This window comes from Engystomops pustulosus, chromosome 6 (genome assembly GCF_040894005.1).
Source record: "Engystomops pustulosus chromosome 6, aEngPut4.maternal, whole genome shotgun sequence".
NCBI classification, from domain to species: Eukaryota; Metazoa; Chordata; class Amphibia; order Anura; family Leptodactylidae; genus Engystomops; species Engystomops pustulosus.
This window is the reverse complement of record NC_092416.1, coordinates 26089437-26106468: the sequence shown is the minus strand read 5'-3', so window position 1 is coordinate 26106468 and position 17032 is coordinate 26089437. Positions and strand designations below refer to the sequence as shown.

At 51.3% G+C, this 17032-nt stretch overlaps 1 protein-coding gene across 1 annotated transcript in view; it reads left to right on the top strand.

Annotated features, from left to right (window-relative positions):
• Positions 1-17032, top strand: part of LOC140065612 (group IID secretory phospholipase A2-like) — a 33308-nt gene that overhangs the window by 754 nt on the left and 15522 nt on the right. Inside the window, exon 2 of the mRNA XM_072113196.1 lies at positions 5049-5128. The gene's annotated coding sequence lies outside the window, so the exon portion shown is untranslated. The remainder of the gene's footprint in view (positions 1-5048; positions 5129-17032) is intronic.

Below are 17032 nucleotides of genomic sequence, written 5' to 3'. Positions count from 1 at the left end.
ACAGGAGGAGGACAGGGGGGCCTAGAGGCTACAGGAGGAGGACAGGGGGGCCTGGAGGCTACAGGAGGAGGACAGGGGGGCCTGGAGGCTACAGGAGGAGGACAGGGGGGCCTGGAGGCTACAGGAGGAGGACAGAGGGGCTGGAGGCTACAGGAGGAGGACAGGGGGGGGGGCTGGAGGCTACAGGAGGAGGACAGGGGGGGCTGGAGGCTACAGAAGGAGGACAAGGGGGGCTGGAGGCTACAGGAGGAGGACAGAGGGGCTGGAGGCTACAGGAGGAGGACAGAGGGGCTGGAGGCTACAGGAGGAGGACAGAGGTGCTGGAGGCTACAGGAGGAGGACAGGGGGGGCTAGAGGCTACAGGAGGAGGACAGGGGGGCCTGGAGGCTACAGGAGGAGGACAGAGGTGCTGGAGGCTACAGGAGGAGGACAGGGGGGCCTAGATGCTACAGGAGGAGGACAGGGGGGCCTGGAGGCTACAGGAGGAGGACAGGGGGGCCTGGAGGCTACAGGAGGAGGACAGGGGGGCCTGGAGGCTACAGGAGGAGGACAGAGGGGCTGGAGGCTACAGGAGGAGGACAGGGGGGGGGCTGGAGGCTACAGGGGGGGGGCTGGAGGCTACAGGAGGAGGACAAGGGGGGCTGGAGGCTACAGGAAGAGGACAGGGGGGCTGGAGGCTACAGGAGGAGGACAGAGGTGCTGGAGGCTACAGGAGGAGGACAGGGGGGCCTAGAGGCTACAGGAGGAGGACAGGGGGGCCTGGAGGCTACAGGAGGAGGACAGGGGGGCCTGGAGGCTACAGGAGGAGGACAGGGGGGCCTGGGGGCTACAGGAGGAGGACAGAGGGGCTGGAGGCTACAGGAGGAGGACAGGGGGGGCTGGAGGCTACAGGAGGAGGACAGGGGGGGCTGGAGGCTACAGGAGGAGGACAAGGGGGGCTGGAGGCTACAGGAGGAGGACAGGGGGGCTGGAGGCTACAGGAGGAGGACAGGGGGGCCTAGAGGCTACAGGAGGAGGACAGGGGGGCCTGGAGGCTACAGGAGGAGGACAGGGGGGCCTGGAGGCTACAGGAGGAGGACAGGGGGGCCTGGGGGCTACAGGAGGAGGACAGAGGGGCTGGAGGCTACAGGAGGAGGACAGGGGGGGCTGGAGGCTACAGGAGGAGGACAGGGGGGGCTGGAGGCTACAGGAGGAGGACAGGGGGGGCTAGAGGCTACAGAAGGAGGACAGGGGGGCCTGGAGGCTACAGGAGGAGGACAGAGGTGCTGGAGGCTACAGGAGGAGGACAGGGGGGCCTAGAGGCTACAGGAGGAGGACAGGGGGGCCTGGAGGCTACAGGAGGAGGACAGGGGGGCCTGGAGGCTACAGGAGGAGGACAGGGGGGCCTGGAGGCTACAGGAGGAGGACAGAGGGGCTGGAGGCTACAGGAGGAGGACAGGGGGGGGCTGGAGGCTACAGGAGGAGGACAGGGGGGGCTGGAGGCTACAGAAGGAGGACAAGGGGGGCTGGAGGCTACAGGAGGAGGACAGAGGGGCTGGAGGCTACAGGAGGAGGACAGAGGGGCTGGAGGCTACAGGAGGAGGACAGGGGGGGGCTGGAGGCTACAGGAGGAGGACAGGGGGGGCTGGAGGCTACAGGAGGAGGACAGGGGGGCCTGGAGGCTACAGGAGGAGGACAGAGGTGCTGGAGGCTACAGGAGGAGGACAGGGGGGGGCTGGAGGCTACAGGGGGGGGGGCTGGAGGCTACAGGAGGAGGACAAGGGGGGCTGGAGGCTACAGGAAGAGGACAGGGGGGCTGGAGGCTACAGGAGGAGGACAGAGGTGCTGGAGGCTACAGGAGGAGGACAGGGGGGCCTAGAGGCTACAGGAGGAGGACAGGGGGGCCTGGAGGCTACAGGAGGAGGACAGGGGGGCCTGGAGGCTAAAGGAGGAGGACAGGGGGGCCTGGGGGCTACAGGAGGAGGACAGAGGGGCTGGAGGCTACAGGAGGAGGACAGGGGGGGCTGGAGGCTACAGGAGGAGGACAGGGGGGGCTGGAGGCTACAGGAGGAGGACAAGGGGGGCTGGAGGCTACAGGAGGAGGACAGGGGGGCTGGAGGCTACAGGAGGAGCTGGAGGCTACAGGAGGAGGACAGGGGGCTGGAGGCTACAGGAGGAGGACAGAGGGGCTGGAGGCTACAGGAGGAGGACAGGGGGGGCTGTAGGCTACAGGAGGAGGACAGGGACTGGAGGCTACTAGAGGAGGACAGAGGGGCTAGAGGGTACAGGAGGAGGACAGGGGGGGCTGGAGGCTACAGGAGGAGGACAGGGGGGCTGGAGGCTACAGGAGGAGGGCAGAGGGACTGGAGGCTACAGGAGGAGGACAGAGGGGCTGGAGGCTACAGGAGGAGGACAGGGGGCTGGAGGTTACAGGAGAAGGACAGGGGGGACTGGAGGCTACAGGAGGAGGACAGGGGGGGGCTGGAGGCTACAGGAGGAGGACAGAGGGGCTGTAGGCTACAGGAGGAGGACAGAGGGGCTGTAGGCTACAGGAGGAGGACAGAGGGGCTGTAGGCTACAGGAGGAGGACAGAGGGTCTGTAGGCTACAGGAGGAGGACAGAGGGGCTGTAGGCTAAAGGAGGAGGACAGAGGGGCTGTAGGCTACAGGAGGAGGACAGGAGGGCTGTAGGCTACAGGAGGAGGACAGGGACTGGAGGCTACTAGAGGAGGACAGAGGGGCTGGAGGCTACAGGAGGAGGACAGGGGGGCTGTAGGCTACAGGAGGAGGACAGAGGGACTGGAGGCTACTAGAGGAGGACAGAGGGGCTGGAGGCTACAGGAGGAGGACAGGGGGGCTGGAGACTACAGGAGGAGGACAGGGGGGCTGGAGGCTACAGGAGGAGCTGGAGGCTACAGGAGGAGGACAGGGGGCTGGAGGCTACAGGAGGAGGACAGAGGGGCTGGAGGCTACAGTAGAAGGACAGAGGGGCTGGAGGCTACAGGAGGAGGACAGGGGGGGCTGGAGGCTACAGGAGGAGGACAGAGGGGCTGTAGGCTACAGGAGGAGGACAGGGACTGGAGGCTACTAGAGGAGGAGAGAGGGGCTAGAGGGTACAGGAGGAGGACAGGGGGGGCTGGAGGCTACAGGAGGAGGACAGGGGGGGCTGGAGGCTACAGGAGGAGGACAGGGGGGCTGGAGGCTACAGGAGGAGGGCAGAGGGACTGGAGGCTACAGGAGGAGGACAGAGGGGCTGGAGGCTACAGGAGGAGGACAGGGGGCTGGAGGTTACAGGAGAAGGACAGGGGGGACTGGAGGCTACAGGAGGAGGACAGGGGGCTGGAGGTTACAGGAGGAGGACAGAGGGGCTGTAGGCTACAGGAGGAGGACAAGGGGGGGGTGGAGGCTACAGGAGGAGGACAGAGGGGCTGTAGGCTACAGGAGGAGGACAGAGGGGCTGTAGGCTACAGGAGGAGGACAGAGGGGCTGTAGGCTACAGGAGGAGGACAGAGGGGCTGTAGGCTACAGGAGGAGGACAGAGGGTCTGTAGGCTACAGGAGGAGGACAGAGGGGCTGTAGGCTAAAGGAGGAGGACAGAGGGGCTGTAGGCTACAGGAGGAGGACAGGAGGGCTGTAGGCTACAGGAGGAGGACAGGGACTGGAGGCTACTAGAGGAGGACAGAGGGGCTGGAGGCTACAGGAGGAGGACAGGGGGGCTGTAGGCTACAGGAGGAGGACAGAGGGACTGGAGGCTACTAGAGGAGGACAGAGGGGCTGGAGGCTACAGGAGGAGGACAGGGGGGCTGGAGGCTACAGGAGGAGGACAGGGGGGGCTGGAGGCTACAGGAGGAGGACAGGGGGGGCTGGAGGCTACAGGAGGAGGACAGGGGGGCTGGTGGCTACAGGAGGAGGACCGGGGGGGGGGGGCTGGAGGCTGCAGGAAGAGGACAGGGGGGGCTGGAGGCTACAGGAGGAGGACAGGGGGGCTGGAGGCTACAGGAGGAGGACCGGGGGGGGGGCTGGAGGCTGCAGGAAGAGGACAGGGGGGGCTGGAGGCTGCAGGAGGAGGACAGGGGGGCTGGAGGCTACAGGAGGAGGACAGGGGGGCTGGAGGCTACAGGAGGAGGACAGGGGGGCTGGAAGCTACAGGAGGAGGACAGGGGGGGCTGGAAGCTACAGGAGGAGGACAGGGGGGCTGGAAGCTACAGGACGAGGCTGCGGGAGGACAGGAGAAGGCTGCTGGGTGCTGCTGGAGGACAGGGGGAGGCTGCTGGGTGCTGCTGGAGGACAGGGGGAGACTGCTGAAGGACAGGGGGAGGCTGCTGGGTGCTGCTGGAGGACAGGGGGGGCTGCTGGGTGCTGCTGGAGGACAGAAGAGGCTGGAAGTGGCTAGAGGACAGGAGGAGGCCGTGGGACAGGAGGAGGAGGCTGGAGGACAGGAGGATGCTTGAGTAGGCTGGGGGACAGAAGGAGGTCAGAGGACAGGAGAATTCTGGAGGGGGAAACTGGAGGGTGAGGTCGGAGGAGGAGGCTGGAGGACAGGAGGAGGATGGAGGACATGGGGATCACAGGAGGAGGATGGAGGACAGGAGGCTACAGGAGGAGGATAGAGAACAGGGACCACACCATATGAGGAGAGGTGGGGGTAGGAGTACAGATAGGATTATGTGTAAGTTTGGGGAGATAAATAAAAGTGGAAAACCAAATATAAAGGAAGGATAAAATTAAAGAGGGGTTTTATATGTTGCAGATTTTCATTAGGGGGTATTAAACGGGTCCATGGGGGGGGGGCAAAGTAAGGGGCACTGTACTATGTGGGGAACGTCAAGGTCGATATTATACTATGCTTGTGGGTGGGACAATGGGCGTGGTTTAGAAAAGTGGGAGGGGCTTTTGTCCCTCTTTCTCTAGTCCAAAAGTTGGGAGGTATAGCCAACATCCAGAGGTCCGTTTGTAACTAGGGGTCGTCTGTAAGTCGGGTGTTCTTAAGTAGGGGACCCCCTAAGTCATGAAATAAAAATAAAAATGAATGTGAGTTACACTATTGAATTTCTCCGTTATGAGCCACAGCGTGTCCTGGAATACAACCTGGAGCTGGATGGGATAATGATTGCAGGAAATCCTGGAATACACAGACTCGCTGCTCAATGGTAAATCAAGTTTAGTATTTATTACGTTACTAAATCAGACAACACGTTTCGGGAATAGTTGGGGCAGGAGGTTGCAATTTTGTTTAGATAACTTGTCATGACTAGTCCATGGCTGAGCTCTGGACACAGGAAACAACCACATATCCCTTAGCTTAACCACCCACCTAACTAATAAAATACAAAGACAAATTTTTTGTTGGAAAGGTGAATGGTCACAGCTTTATTAATGTTCTTGAAATACAATCTGAAAGATAAAATTTACATTATTTAATATTAACAATATATTTTCTGATAGCAGAGCTCTTGGCAACAACCGCAAATTATCCTGTCATTCTTAATTGTAACAACCTCTCCGATAAACCAGTCTCCATATAACCAAAATTGCACGCTCAGCGCACGAGGACCACACCCCCAGCTCCACTCGCCGCCAACCTCCTGGCTGAGTGGCGAACGAAGATGTGGCCCTAGACCAACCATTGGAGACAGTAAACAATGGGGCAGATTTACTTACCCGGTCCGTTCGCGATCCAGCGGCGCATTCTCTGCGCTGGATTCGGGTCCGGCCAAGATTCACTAAGGTAGTTCCTCCGCCGTCCACCAGGTGGCGCTGCTGCGCTGAAGTCCGCTGGAATGCCCTGAAATTCACCGGCCTATACCTGGTGAAGGTAAGTGTAATTTTCGCAACACATTTTTTTTCTTAAATGCGGCGGTTTTTCAGAATCCGTCGGGTTTTCGCTCAGCTACGCCCCCCGATTTCCGTCGCATGCATGCCAGCGCCGATGCGCCACAATCCGATCGCATGCGCCAAAATCCCGGGGCAATTCAGGTACAATCGGCGCAAATCGGAAATATTCGGGTAACACGTCGGGAAAACGCGAATCGGGCCCTTAGTAAATTACCCCCAATATCTTCCTCCCGGTTAAACCCCGGGTAAAACATATCTTGTTTTAATCAAACCACCATCTTTGAATTATAGTGGCTACATAGTATAACCACAGCTTTACCTTCCAATTGGCTGTTGCCAAGAGCCCGCCACCTTGCAATATGCATCCTGACTATCCTGACTATCCCATACCTAACAAATAAATACTAATGCTACTTGTATCCCAACTCTCACAACGCACAAACGTGCACCCTGTACAAAACAAAACTAATGGGAGGGAGGGCGGGACAAAATTTTTTATAGCTAGAATGAGGCATGCCCTTCCTGACTACCACTTATAAAACTTCATAGCTCCACCCCCTCTTCTGACAACCTCCTATCGCCTGACTTGCATTCTCCACCCCCCAATAATTCCACCCACAACATATGGCTCCTTCCCAGCCCAGACGGTCATGCCCTCTCTCTGCCCACCTGCAGCAGGCTCCGCGCTCACAGTATATGGGATGTGTGGAACCACTGGATCACCATGGGAGATGGTACTAGCCGACACCTGGGACCCGAGTCTAAGTGGCACCCAAGTCTTCACCAGAGCCCGCCGCAAACTAATGAGAGGCAGCAACTAAAACATTGAACCAGGGAGGTCTGATAAGATGCGGCAGGGGAATCTATTTCATATAAAGGTATTGATAAAGTCTATTTCATGATATCATGATGGTGGCCGTAACACATACTCACTGATGAGAGCCCCACAGATCACAAAAACAATGGGCACAATGGGATCATTTTAAAACAGGGTCCATGAAAAAAATCCTTACTTTGCACCAGGGGCAGATTTGCGCATAAAAAGTCTCAAAAATAAGCAAAAAAAAGTCATACATAAGACAAAAGTCCCATGGAACATCGGGAAAATAAAGATACATAAGGCGCAAGGTGCAGAGCATGGTGTACTTGAAAAACGACAGCAAAAGTCGTGGTGAAAAGTCGCAAAAATGAGACAATTTAACTAGAAGAAATAAAGATACGTCTCCCCAATGACATCTTGCACAGCTCTATAGAATATGTTGCAATTCTGTTTTTCAGCCAAGTACATGGCACAAAATACTAAATGGTGCTGCTAGAAAATAAAATTTGTCTCACGTATAAAAAGCCAACATAAAGCTTTATAAATTTAAAAAAAATCTATGAGTTACGGCTTGTGGAAGGAGAAGAGTTAAAAACGGAAACGCAAAAAAAAAATCATGCATTAGCACCTTTCCCCTCTCCAAAAAACTTTCCCAGAGCTCTGTGGGAACACTGGCAGAGCGTCTGCGTGATGGACACACTAACAATAGCCAATGGTGGAAAACCACCTCGGTGACTGCTCTGGCAACAATTAAGATTTTAACGTAAATTGGTTCGATCCGACTCTGTAATTAAAATGATCTAATAAACCTTAGAGTTTTATATCCTTGGAATTCTGGGATCAGAGAGAGTGGCCCTTCACTGTAACCAAAAAATTATGCAAGAGAATGAATCTAACAAATGTGACAGCAGTCACCAGGACTTAAAGGACATCTACCATCAGGATAATGGATTATAAACCAAGTACATCTATATGCTTGTGTGTGCCCCCTTTGTCAGGATCTGCTCTTCTTTAAGCTTTTTATGGTTTAGTTTTTACAAAAAATGGCTTCAAAATGAGCCTGAGGGGCTCCACGCTCCATAAAAGTTAATAGAACCTGGAGCCCCTCAGTCTCATTTACATAATTTTTAAGGCATATTTTCTTAAAAATTAAAGGCATAAGAAGTTAAAAGAAGAGCAGATCCAATAAAGGGGGCACCCACCAGCATGTAAGTGTATTTGGTTTATAATCCATGATCCTAATGGTAGATTTCCTTTAAGAGAGAACTACTCCTGCACCCATCACCCCTAATCCAACCAGAATATTCTCCAGTATATTACATATTGTAACTTCATGTTTATCCTGAAAATATTATCTAATAATTCACAGCTAACTCTAGAACCTAAAACCTTAGTTAAATACTACCTCCTACATACAATACTATAATACTGCTATAATACAGCACAGGTGGGTGTGAACCACTCATCGACTGATAGAAAAGACATAGAAGAAATAGAAGATGGAGAGGAGAAAATGTTCTATTGTCTGGGCTCCATTATAACACACGTTCTGTATTTGAGTTTCCTTTCCCTCCATTGTTTCATCATCTGCTAACCCTATTGTTCCCTCTGGGTCTTGGTGACTTTCTCCTGATTTCTTATCTCCTTGTGTCCGGACACTTAGCACCTTCCATTATGATCAGCTCTAAAATACCGGACAACTGGACCCTAACAATGAGTCTGGTTAGAAGGACGGATACAAAAGTTGTTCTTGGACAACTGACCTCCAGCCCACAATGTAATCCATAATGTCCCACTATAGGTGCTATAGGGCAGAGCCCCGGAGGAATATTTCAGGATCTCCATATCTGCTTCACACGGGAATTAGAGGTCATTTTCAACAAAGAAGTAACATAATGCTAGTTACCACACATTGGGGCAGATTTACTTACCCGGTCCATTCGCGATCCAGCGGCGCGTTCTCTGTGGAAAATTCGGGTCTTCCGGCTATTCACTAAGGTAGTGCGCCCGATGTCCACCAGGTGTCGCTGCTGCACTGAAGTCCGTCGGAGTTCACGATCCGTTGCTGGGTGCAGGTAAGTGCGTGTCAAGCGACACTTTTTTTAAAAAAAATACAGCGGTTTTTCCAAATCCGTCGGGTTTTCTGATGGCCACGCCCCCGATTTCCGGTGCATGCATGCCGGCGCCGATGTGCCACAATCTGATTGTGTACACCAAAAACCCGGAAAAACATGATTCGGGCCCTTAGTAAATGACCCCCATTGTGTTTCAAGTTTCAGTCCATGCGCATCTTATGAAAGTCTCACAGGTCTTTAATGATTGAGTAATTAATTGTTTATTGTTGATGCTAATTAACTTTGATTATGCCTAAGGAATTAAACTCGATTTGAATGTTGTGTTACCGTAGAACGATATAAATAACTAATAATTTCATAAAGCATCTTAAGATATGGCATTGGTTAAAAAAGCTTACTTAACAAAAAAAAACAAGTCAGTCTGCGGTGATAGGTAAAACATGGCACCACCTCCTTTCTGTGATAACTAAATAAGTTAACACAACTTAAGTCATGTTAATCAAAATATAACTACTATAAAAGTTCCCCTATGTACAGGAATATAACTACTATAATACTGCCCCCTATGTACAAGAATATAACTACTATAATACTGCCCCCTATGTACAAGAATATAACTACTATAATACTGCCCCCTATGTACAAGAATAGAACTACTATAATACTGCCCCATATGTACAGGAATATAACTACTATAATACTGCCCCCTATGTACAGGAATATAACTACTATAATACTGCCCCTATGTACAAGAATATAACTACTATAATACTGCCCCCTATGTACAAGAATATAACTACTATAATACTGCCCCCTATGTACAGGAATATAACTACTATAATACTGCCTCCTATGTACAAGAATATAACTACTATAATACTGCCCCCTATGTACAAGAATATAACTACTATAATACTGCCCCCTATGTACAAGAATATAACTACTAAAATACTGCCCCCTATGTACAAGAATATAACTACTATAATACTGCCCCTATGTACAAGAATAATAACTACTATAATACTGCCCCCTATGTACAAGAATATAACTACTATAATACTGCCCCCTATGTACAAGAATATAACTACTATTATACTGCCCCCTATGTACAAGAATATAACTACCATAATGCTGCCCCCTATGTACAAGAATATAACTACTATAATACTGCCCCCTATGTAAAAGAATATAACTACTATAATACTGCCCCCTATGTACAAGAATATAACTACTATAATACTGCCCCCTATGTACAAGAATATAACTACTATTATACTGCCCCCTATGTACAAGAATATAACTACCATAATACTGCCCCCTATGTACAAGAATATAACTACTATAATACTGCCCCCTATGTACAAGAATATAACTACTATTATACTGCCCCCTATGTACAAGAATATAACTACCATAATACTGCCCCCTATGTACAAGAATATAACTACTATAATACTGCCCCCTATGTACAAGAATATAACTACTATAATACTGCCCCCTATGTACAAGAATATAACTACTATAATACTGCCCCCTATGTACAAGAATATAACTACTATAACACTGCCCCCTTGCTGGGAGGTTGTGTGTGAGCTGTGCTCCTGAGTCTCCTGATGCCTGGAGACAGCCCAGGGCGGGGCCACCCTGGGTGGGGAACTTCCCCAAGCAAGGCCCAGGCTTCCAGGCCTACACCGGGAGAAATCTCCCTTACTACTTCTGATGGGGATGTAAATCCCAGAGTGAGCCGCCAGCAGAGCAGCAGTCAGTTTGTGAGTGACGTTAATGTTATGAAGAAAGAAGAAAGGAAAGTGAATGAAAGTGAAGCCAGATCCCAGCCCGGGCAGCATGGAGGAGCACTGATAATGAAGCAGCTGAGTACAGGTCAGGCAGCAGGTGCACAGCCCCCCACTCCTGCACCCAGACAGCGGAGAAGATCCCTGGAAAGACAAACCCTGCAAGAAAACCTGCAGCAGAGAGAGGTTGTGTCCAGCATGGCCTGCACAGGCCGCACCAGGTCAGCAGCAAAGCAGCAGAGTGTCTCTGCACAGAGTGATCCAGCCTCAGTCTCAGGCCCGGCCATTACAGGCAGCAAACCTGAGAAGCCAAGGCAGGAGATGGTTACACCCAGGCAGCCTGGAGGACTACAGCAACCAGCACGGCAGCTGAAGGAGACCACCCGAGCGCCTGAGCTGCAGATGGCGGAGGAGATCCCGGCACTGGTAAGGAGGATGGGGGAGCTAAGTCACCACAAGCAGATGCTGCAGATGCAGATAGCCTGAGGACCGCGCACCCAGAGAGCAGCGCCCTGTACAATAGTAAGCTGCAGGCGCTAAGTAAGGAACTGGCGGTGGTGGTCAGGGACATGGACTGTGTTCTGGAGAGGTTGGGACCCCTGGCCGAGTCCTACAAGAACAGGGAGCGCTTTGCCCAGCAGAAGCAGAGCTGTAACCCTGGACCCCGGGCCCCTGCAGCACAAGCAGAACTTGATGCACCCCACAAAGTGTCACCCCAAGTATTGAAACCTGCAAGTTTCTCATTCCAGAAGGGACAGACACAAGAGCAGCCGCAGATCCCCGCAGCAGGCCTGAATAAAAATGCTGTAGTACCACAAATCCCAGCAGAGACTGTGCAGCAAGACAGTGGACTTCCATCCATGCGTCATGGTGATGCGGTGACCCAGAATTGTGCTGTAGTGACAGAGACTGTGGACATTGCTGGACGTATTGATGTGGCTGAGGGGTTGGGGGATGGAGGGGACCCTCAGTCTATCTGGGAGGTGCAGCCACCGGTGGATGGGGGGCAGGGGGTTGTACAGGATGATGTGTGTGACTTCCCCCCTTTAACATCGAGCCCCCAAGATGAGTCAGGTCCCTCTACTTCAGACCCTCCCCCCAATACCCAGAGTGAGCCCCATCAGGAGCCCCCTAAAAACGCCTGGAGCCGCGGCGCTCCCTCCTTCACCTCTGGCGCACAATACTCAGGGCAGGCTTTTAAGAGGAGGAACGTGGTGCGCTTTAAGATCAGAGGCGCTAAGGAAGATCTCCCGGATAGGAGGTTTGTGGTCCGAGATCTCCTGTGCGGCCAAATGGGGTTCTCCCCAGATGACATCCTGGCGGTCATAAACCTTCCAGACAGACAGGGCTATGATGTCAGCTTCAAGCTCATGTCTAGTCTGGACAGGTTCTGGGATAAATTCCCCCGGTTCAGGGACAAGGATGGCTGGTGTAAATTCACGTTTGTCCCCATATCCAGGCCAGGTACTGTAGTGGTGAATATCATCTTCTGGAACGAGTCAGTTCCTCCTCAGGATATTCTGGTGTGGCTCAGGCGCCATTGTGATCTTGTGTCAGACCTCACCAAGAATAGAGACGCCGACGGTATCTGGACTGGAGGGTGGAAGGTTCTAGTAAAACTGAGGCAATTTAACAACATCACCCTACACCTCCCTAACTCCTTCTTCATTGGTAGAGAGAAAGGCGTCTGTTTCTACCCACGGCAACCACGGAAGTGCTTCAGATGTGGTAAGATCGGGCATGTGGCTAAAATATGTACATTGGTAAAATGTAACCTGTGCGGGGAGGTCGGCCATCTCAGTGCCACCTGTGAGAAGGTCAAGTGTAATCTGTGCGGTGAGATGGGCCACCCACACAAGGATTGCCCGGAGGCCTGGCATAACATCGCCAGAGACTTCTCAGATGATGAGATAGTCCAGGAGGCAGATGCCTTAGAGGAGGAGGCCATGCTGTCAGGACAAATTCTGACTAGGCGGGAAGTACAGCAGGGCTCAAGTAAAACTGCTCAAGAACCTCAGCGGTCAGACAGCAATCAGGGGAGTATGGAGGTTGTCACCCAGGAGCAGCCTCAGGCAGCCACCTCTGTAGCACCTGGTGATTATGAGGAGGTAAAGAAGAAAAAAAGAAAGAAAAAAGATAAATCCTCCCGTAAGCCTGAGGAGTATAGTGCGGAACCTAAGACCAGGAGGAAGTCCAGTGGTGATACTGGGGTCATGGTCCTTGGCAACCGGTTAGATGCTCTGTCAGAGTCAGATGGGGATTATGAGCGAGAGCTGGAACGTATTGACAATGAGTGTGAGGTGGACATAGGGGACCCCCCAACTAAAAAGAAGCCCCCTCCTGAAGATACCGCTGTGGAGTCAGACATGGAGACAGGTGGTAGACAGGGGGAGGATGACTCTGACACATGATGATGGGGGTCACTGCTCTGCTCTTTATCATTGTAATGGCTGGGTTCTCTCTAAAAGTTGCCTCTAGCAATGTTAACAGCGTTAAAGTAAGAAGGACTAGACACGCTGTATATGACCACCTAAGATATCTGGACGCTGATGTCATCTTCCTGCAGGAGACCCGTCTGACCACCTTGGGGCATCTCCGTGAGGCTGAGCGTGAGTGGCGGTCTGGTCCTTCTTACTGGTCACTGGCTGTGGAGCCATACGCCGGGGTCGCCATACTGTTTAACACCACAGACGTGACGGTGCACAGGCTGACGGAGGTCGCTATGGGGAGGTGCCTGGTGCTAGAGGTGACCATCCATGGTAGGCGGCTCCGGCTGATCAACATCTATGGCCCACAGACAGTGACAGAGAGAATCCAGCTGTTCAATGAGGTGAAACAATATCTTTTTACCTCTATCCCTGTGATAATGGCGGGTGATTTCAATGTTACCATGACATCAGGTGGCAGGTCCTCGGGCAGAGCAGTGGTCAGAGACTACAAAGTCCTAAAGAGCATCATATCACAGGCCGATCTATGTGATGTATTCACCCTGGATGGTAGGACACCTCAGTACACCTACTCCTGTTCTGACAGACACAGCAGGATTGATATGGCTTTTGTCAGTCCCTCAGAGAATCTAAGTGGGATGAGCGAGAGAGTTGTCCCATATTCTGATCACCTGGCCTTATTGTTTAGTATGGGAGCCTCTAACCGCTCAGATATTGGTCGGGGGTTATGGAGGCTTAATTCCAACGTCCTGGATGATGTATATGTCCAGAATTGTATCCACTCCCTTTTTCAGGACCAGCTCCAGAGACAGGAATTCTATGATAACATATCTGACTGGTGGGAGAACGTCAAGGAGGAGATCAGGTCCCTCTTGAAGAGACTGTCAGTGAAGAAGGGTAAGAGTAAGTACAGCCAGTATCTCAAGCTGCGGAGAGAATTGGAGTCGCTGTATTCGGCGGGAGGGGGGGACAAACATAAAATTGACCGACTGAAGTCTGAAATAAAGCAGTATCAGTACAGCCGCTACACGTCCCTGGTAATAGAAAGAGATTACGGAAAACTGGGTGTTCCCGATCCTTATGAAAATTGCCGGGAACGTGTGGCCAAGAAATCGATCACAGGTCTCACTGACTCCCAGGGAGTTTTACAGGAATCTCGGGAGGGTATCCTGGGGGTGGTGAGATCCTACTATGCTGAGTTATTTCAGGAAAAGGTTTTGGATAAAGAGAGACTGGCTCAATTCTTGGAGGCAACTCCAGGCCCTGACACTAGAGATTTGGACTTTTCTCCTTTGACAGCAGGAATAACAGAGGAGGAGGTTAAAGAGGCCATTGATAAGTTACATCTGAAGAAGGCACCAGGTCCTGATGGAATAACATGTGAATTTTATAAGAAGTTTAGAGACCTCTTAGCCCCAATCCTTGTGGATGTGTTTACTAACTGTCTAGAGAATCACCTGATGCCTCCATCCATGAGAGTGTCCTCCCTTATTCTGCTGTCTAAAGGTAAGGAGCCGAGTGACATCAAGAACTGGAGGCCGATCGCCCTCTTGAATGTCGACCGGAAGATTCTGGCAAAGATTCTGTTTTCTAGATTAGTCTGTTTGTCCCCGGCACTGTTGGCAGGCTCTCAGTACGGCACAGTAAGAGGGCGGAACATCTCTGGAGCAGTCATCTCGATAAGGGAGATGTTTGAGAGATGTAAAGCTCTGAGGTGTGGGAGATATGTTGTAGGTCTGGACCAGGCTAAAGCCTTTGACAGGGTTGATCACGATTATCTATGGGCCACTTTGTCAAAGTACGGTATTCCAGGACAATTTATAGATTGGCTGAGAACTTTGTACAGAGAGGCGAAGAGCTTTCCTCTGATCAATGGTTGGCTGGGGGACACTTTTGAAGTAGAGGCAGGGGTGAGACAGGGCTGCCCCCTGAGTCCACTGCTGTATGTGTTTGCTATAGACTTGTTTCTGCGATCACTGCAGCGGTGTGATTTTCAGGGGGTGCCGGTCCCCCATTGCTTGCCTTTGAAGGTAGTCGCCTACGCGGATGATGTGACTGTGGTGATATCTGAACCTCATGAGGTGGAGATGTTGTCTGCAGCCATCAGAAGTTACTCAGAGGCCTCCGGGTCTCTGGTCAACCTAGAGAAGAGTCAAGCTTTCTGGACATTGGATACTGCTCCTGGCTTTGATCTGCCACAATTCGCCAAGGCCTCCACCCATATTAAAATCCTTGGGGTGAAATTTGGGAGGGAAGATAATGCCAAGCTAAATTGGGAAGAGAAGTTGGAAGCCGGAAATGTAAAGGTTCAGCGATGGAAGAACTGGAGGCTGACCTATAGAGAAAGGGTTACTCTGCTGAAGACTTACCTGGTCCCCGTCTTCCTCTACGTCTCTGTCGTCTTTCCTTTGCCAGAATGTTTCTCCGCTCGGCTCTTTAGCCTGTTCTTCCAACTTTTATGGGGAAACAGGTTGAACCCAGTAAAAAGAGGGATCACCTACCTACAGAGGAGAGAGGGTGGACTGGATATGTTAAATCCAAGGGTTTTCTTTGACTCCATGTTTCTGAAAGTTAATTTTGGTTGCCTGGACTCAAACAATGGTCTCCTGTGGGTAAGTAGTGTCAGGGACTGGATATTGCCTTTTGCAGAGTCTTGGGTGCGAGACGGCAGTCTCAAGAGGGGCCGATGGACTCCTGGCTTCCTCCCCCAGTACCTGGAGTATGGTCTCAGGTGCATGAAAAAGTGGAGGCTAGACAAAACATTATTGGAGAGTAAGACCAGGAAGGACCTCTATACCAGTGTCTGTAGGACCTTTTATTCGTTACAGCCAGCTCTGAGGGACTGCACAACGGCCACCCTGCAGGAGAGCCTGAAGCTCCTTAATGGACCGAGGCTTCCAGCCAAATTCTTTGACATCGCCTGGTTGTCTCTGCATGGGAAGCTTTTTGTTAGAGGAAATTTAAAATTCCTGAGTCTTTCTGACCGTTTGTGCCCCTTAGGATGTCAACAAGAGGAGACCATGGAGCACTTTACCACCGAGTGCCAGGGAGGGAGGCGGATATGGCAGGAGGTGTCCCGCAGGCTGAATATACCACGTCTGCAGTCTCTCAGATACCCAGAGATTATCTATGGGGTAGCACCACATATAATGGACATTGACCGGGGGACCATGTACCTCATTATAACCATCATTAAGTATTATCACTGGCACAACAGGACCCGAGTCTCCATCCACAGCGAGACCTTCCAGCACATGACCGCAGTCACACTCATCATGTCTGAGCTTAGATGGATCCGATCCATGGAGATTGGGAAAAGAGAAGGGAATAGGAAGTTATGGAGGAACATAAGTCTATACTGATGCATCATGTAATTCTGTTTATTTCTGATTTTTTTTTTTTTTTTTTTTTCCCTTAAACCAGTGATGGACATTTAAAGGGGTATTCTCATCTGGGCACTTACATTCAGTTTGATAAATCTGACATATATAAACATTTCTTCAATTGGATGTTATTAAAAAAAATGTTCCTGTGTGAAGATAATTTCTCATAAATGTAACCATGTCGTCCCTTAGAAACGAGATAGCTTCCTCGGATACGGCCACGTCTGCTGGAGGGATTGCACAAAGAAACAAAAGGTTATTGTATATAAAATGTCCAGGAGTTACTACATGTCGCACAGCCGTCCTGTGGTAATGATCGCTGAATCCTGGTGGTTTGGCAGGACTCAATACTGCATGTCTGGCCACCGCTGCCAGAGTATGACGTGGTCGTATCCGAGGAAAGTATCTCGTTTCTAAGGGACAGAATAACTACATTTATGAGAAATTATCTTCACACAGGAACATTTTTTTAAATAACATCCAATTGAAGAAACGTTTACATATGGCAAATGAATTTAATTAAATGTAAATGCCCTGATGAGAATACCCCTTTAAGTTATTATAAATGGAATTTTGATGAATGATTTCTTGTAAATTCTGATAAGAATGTAAAATGTATTTTGTTTGTTTTTTACTAATAAAAATTGCCCCCTATGTACAAGAATATAACTACTATAATACTGCCCCCTATGTACAGGAAT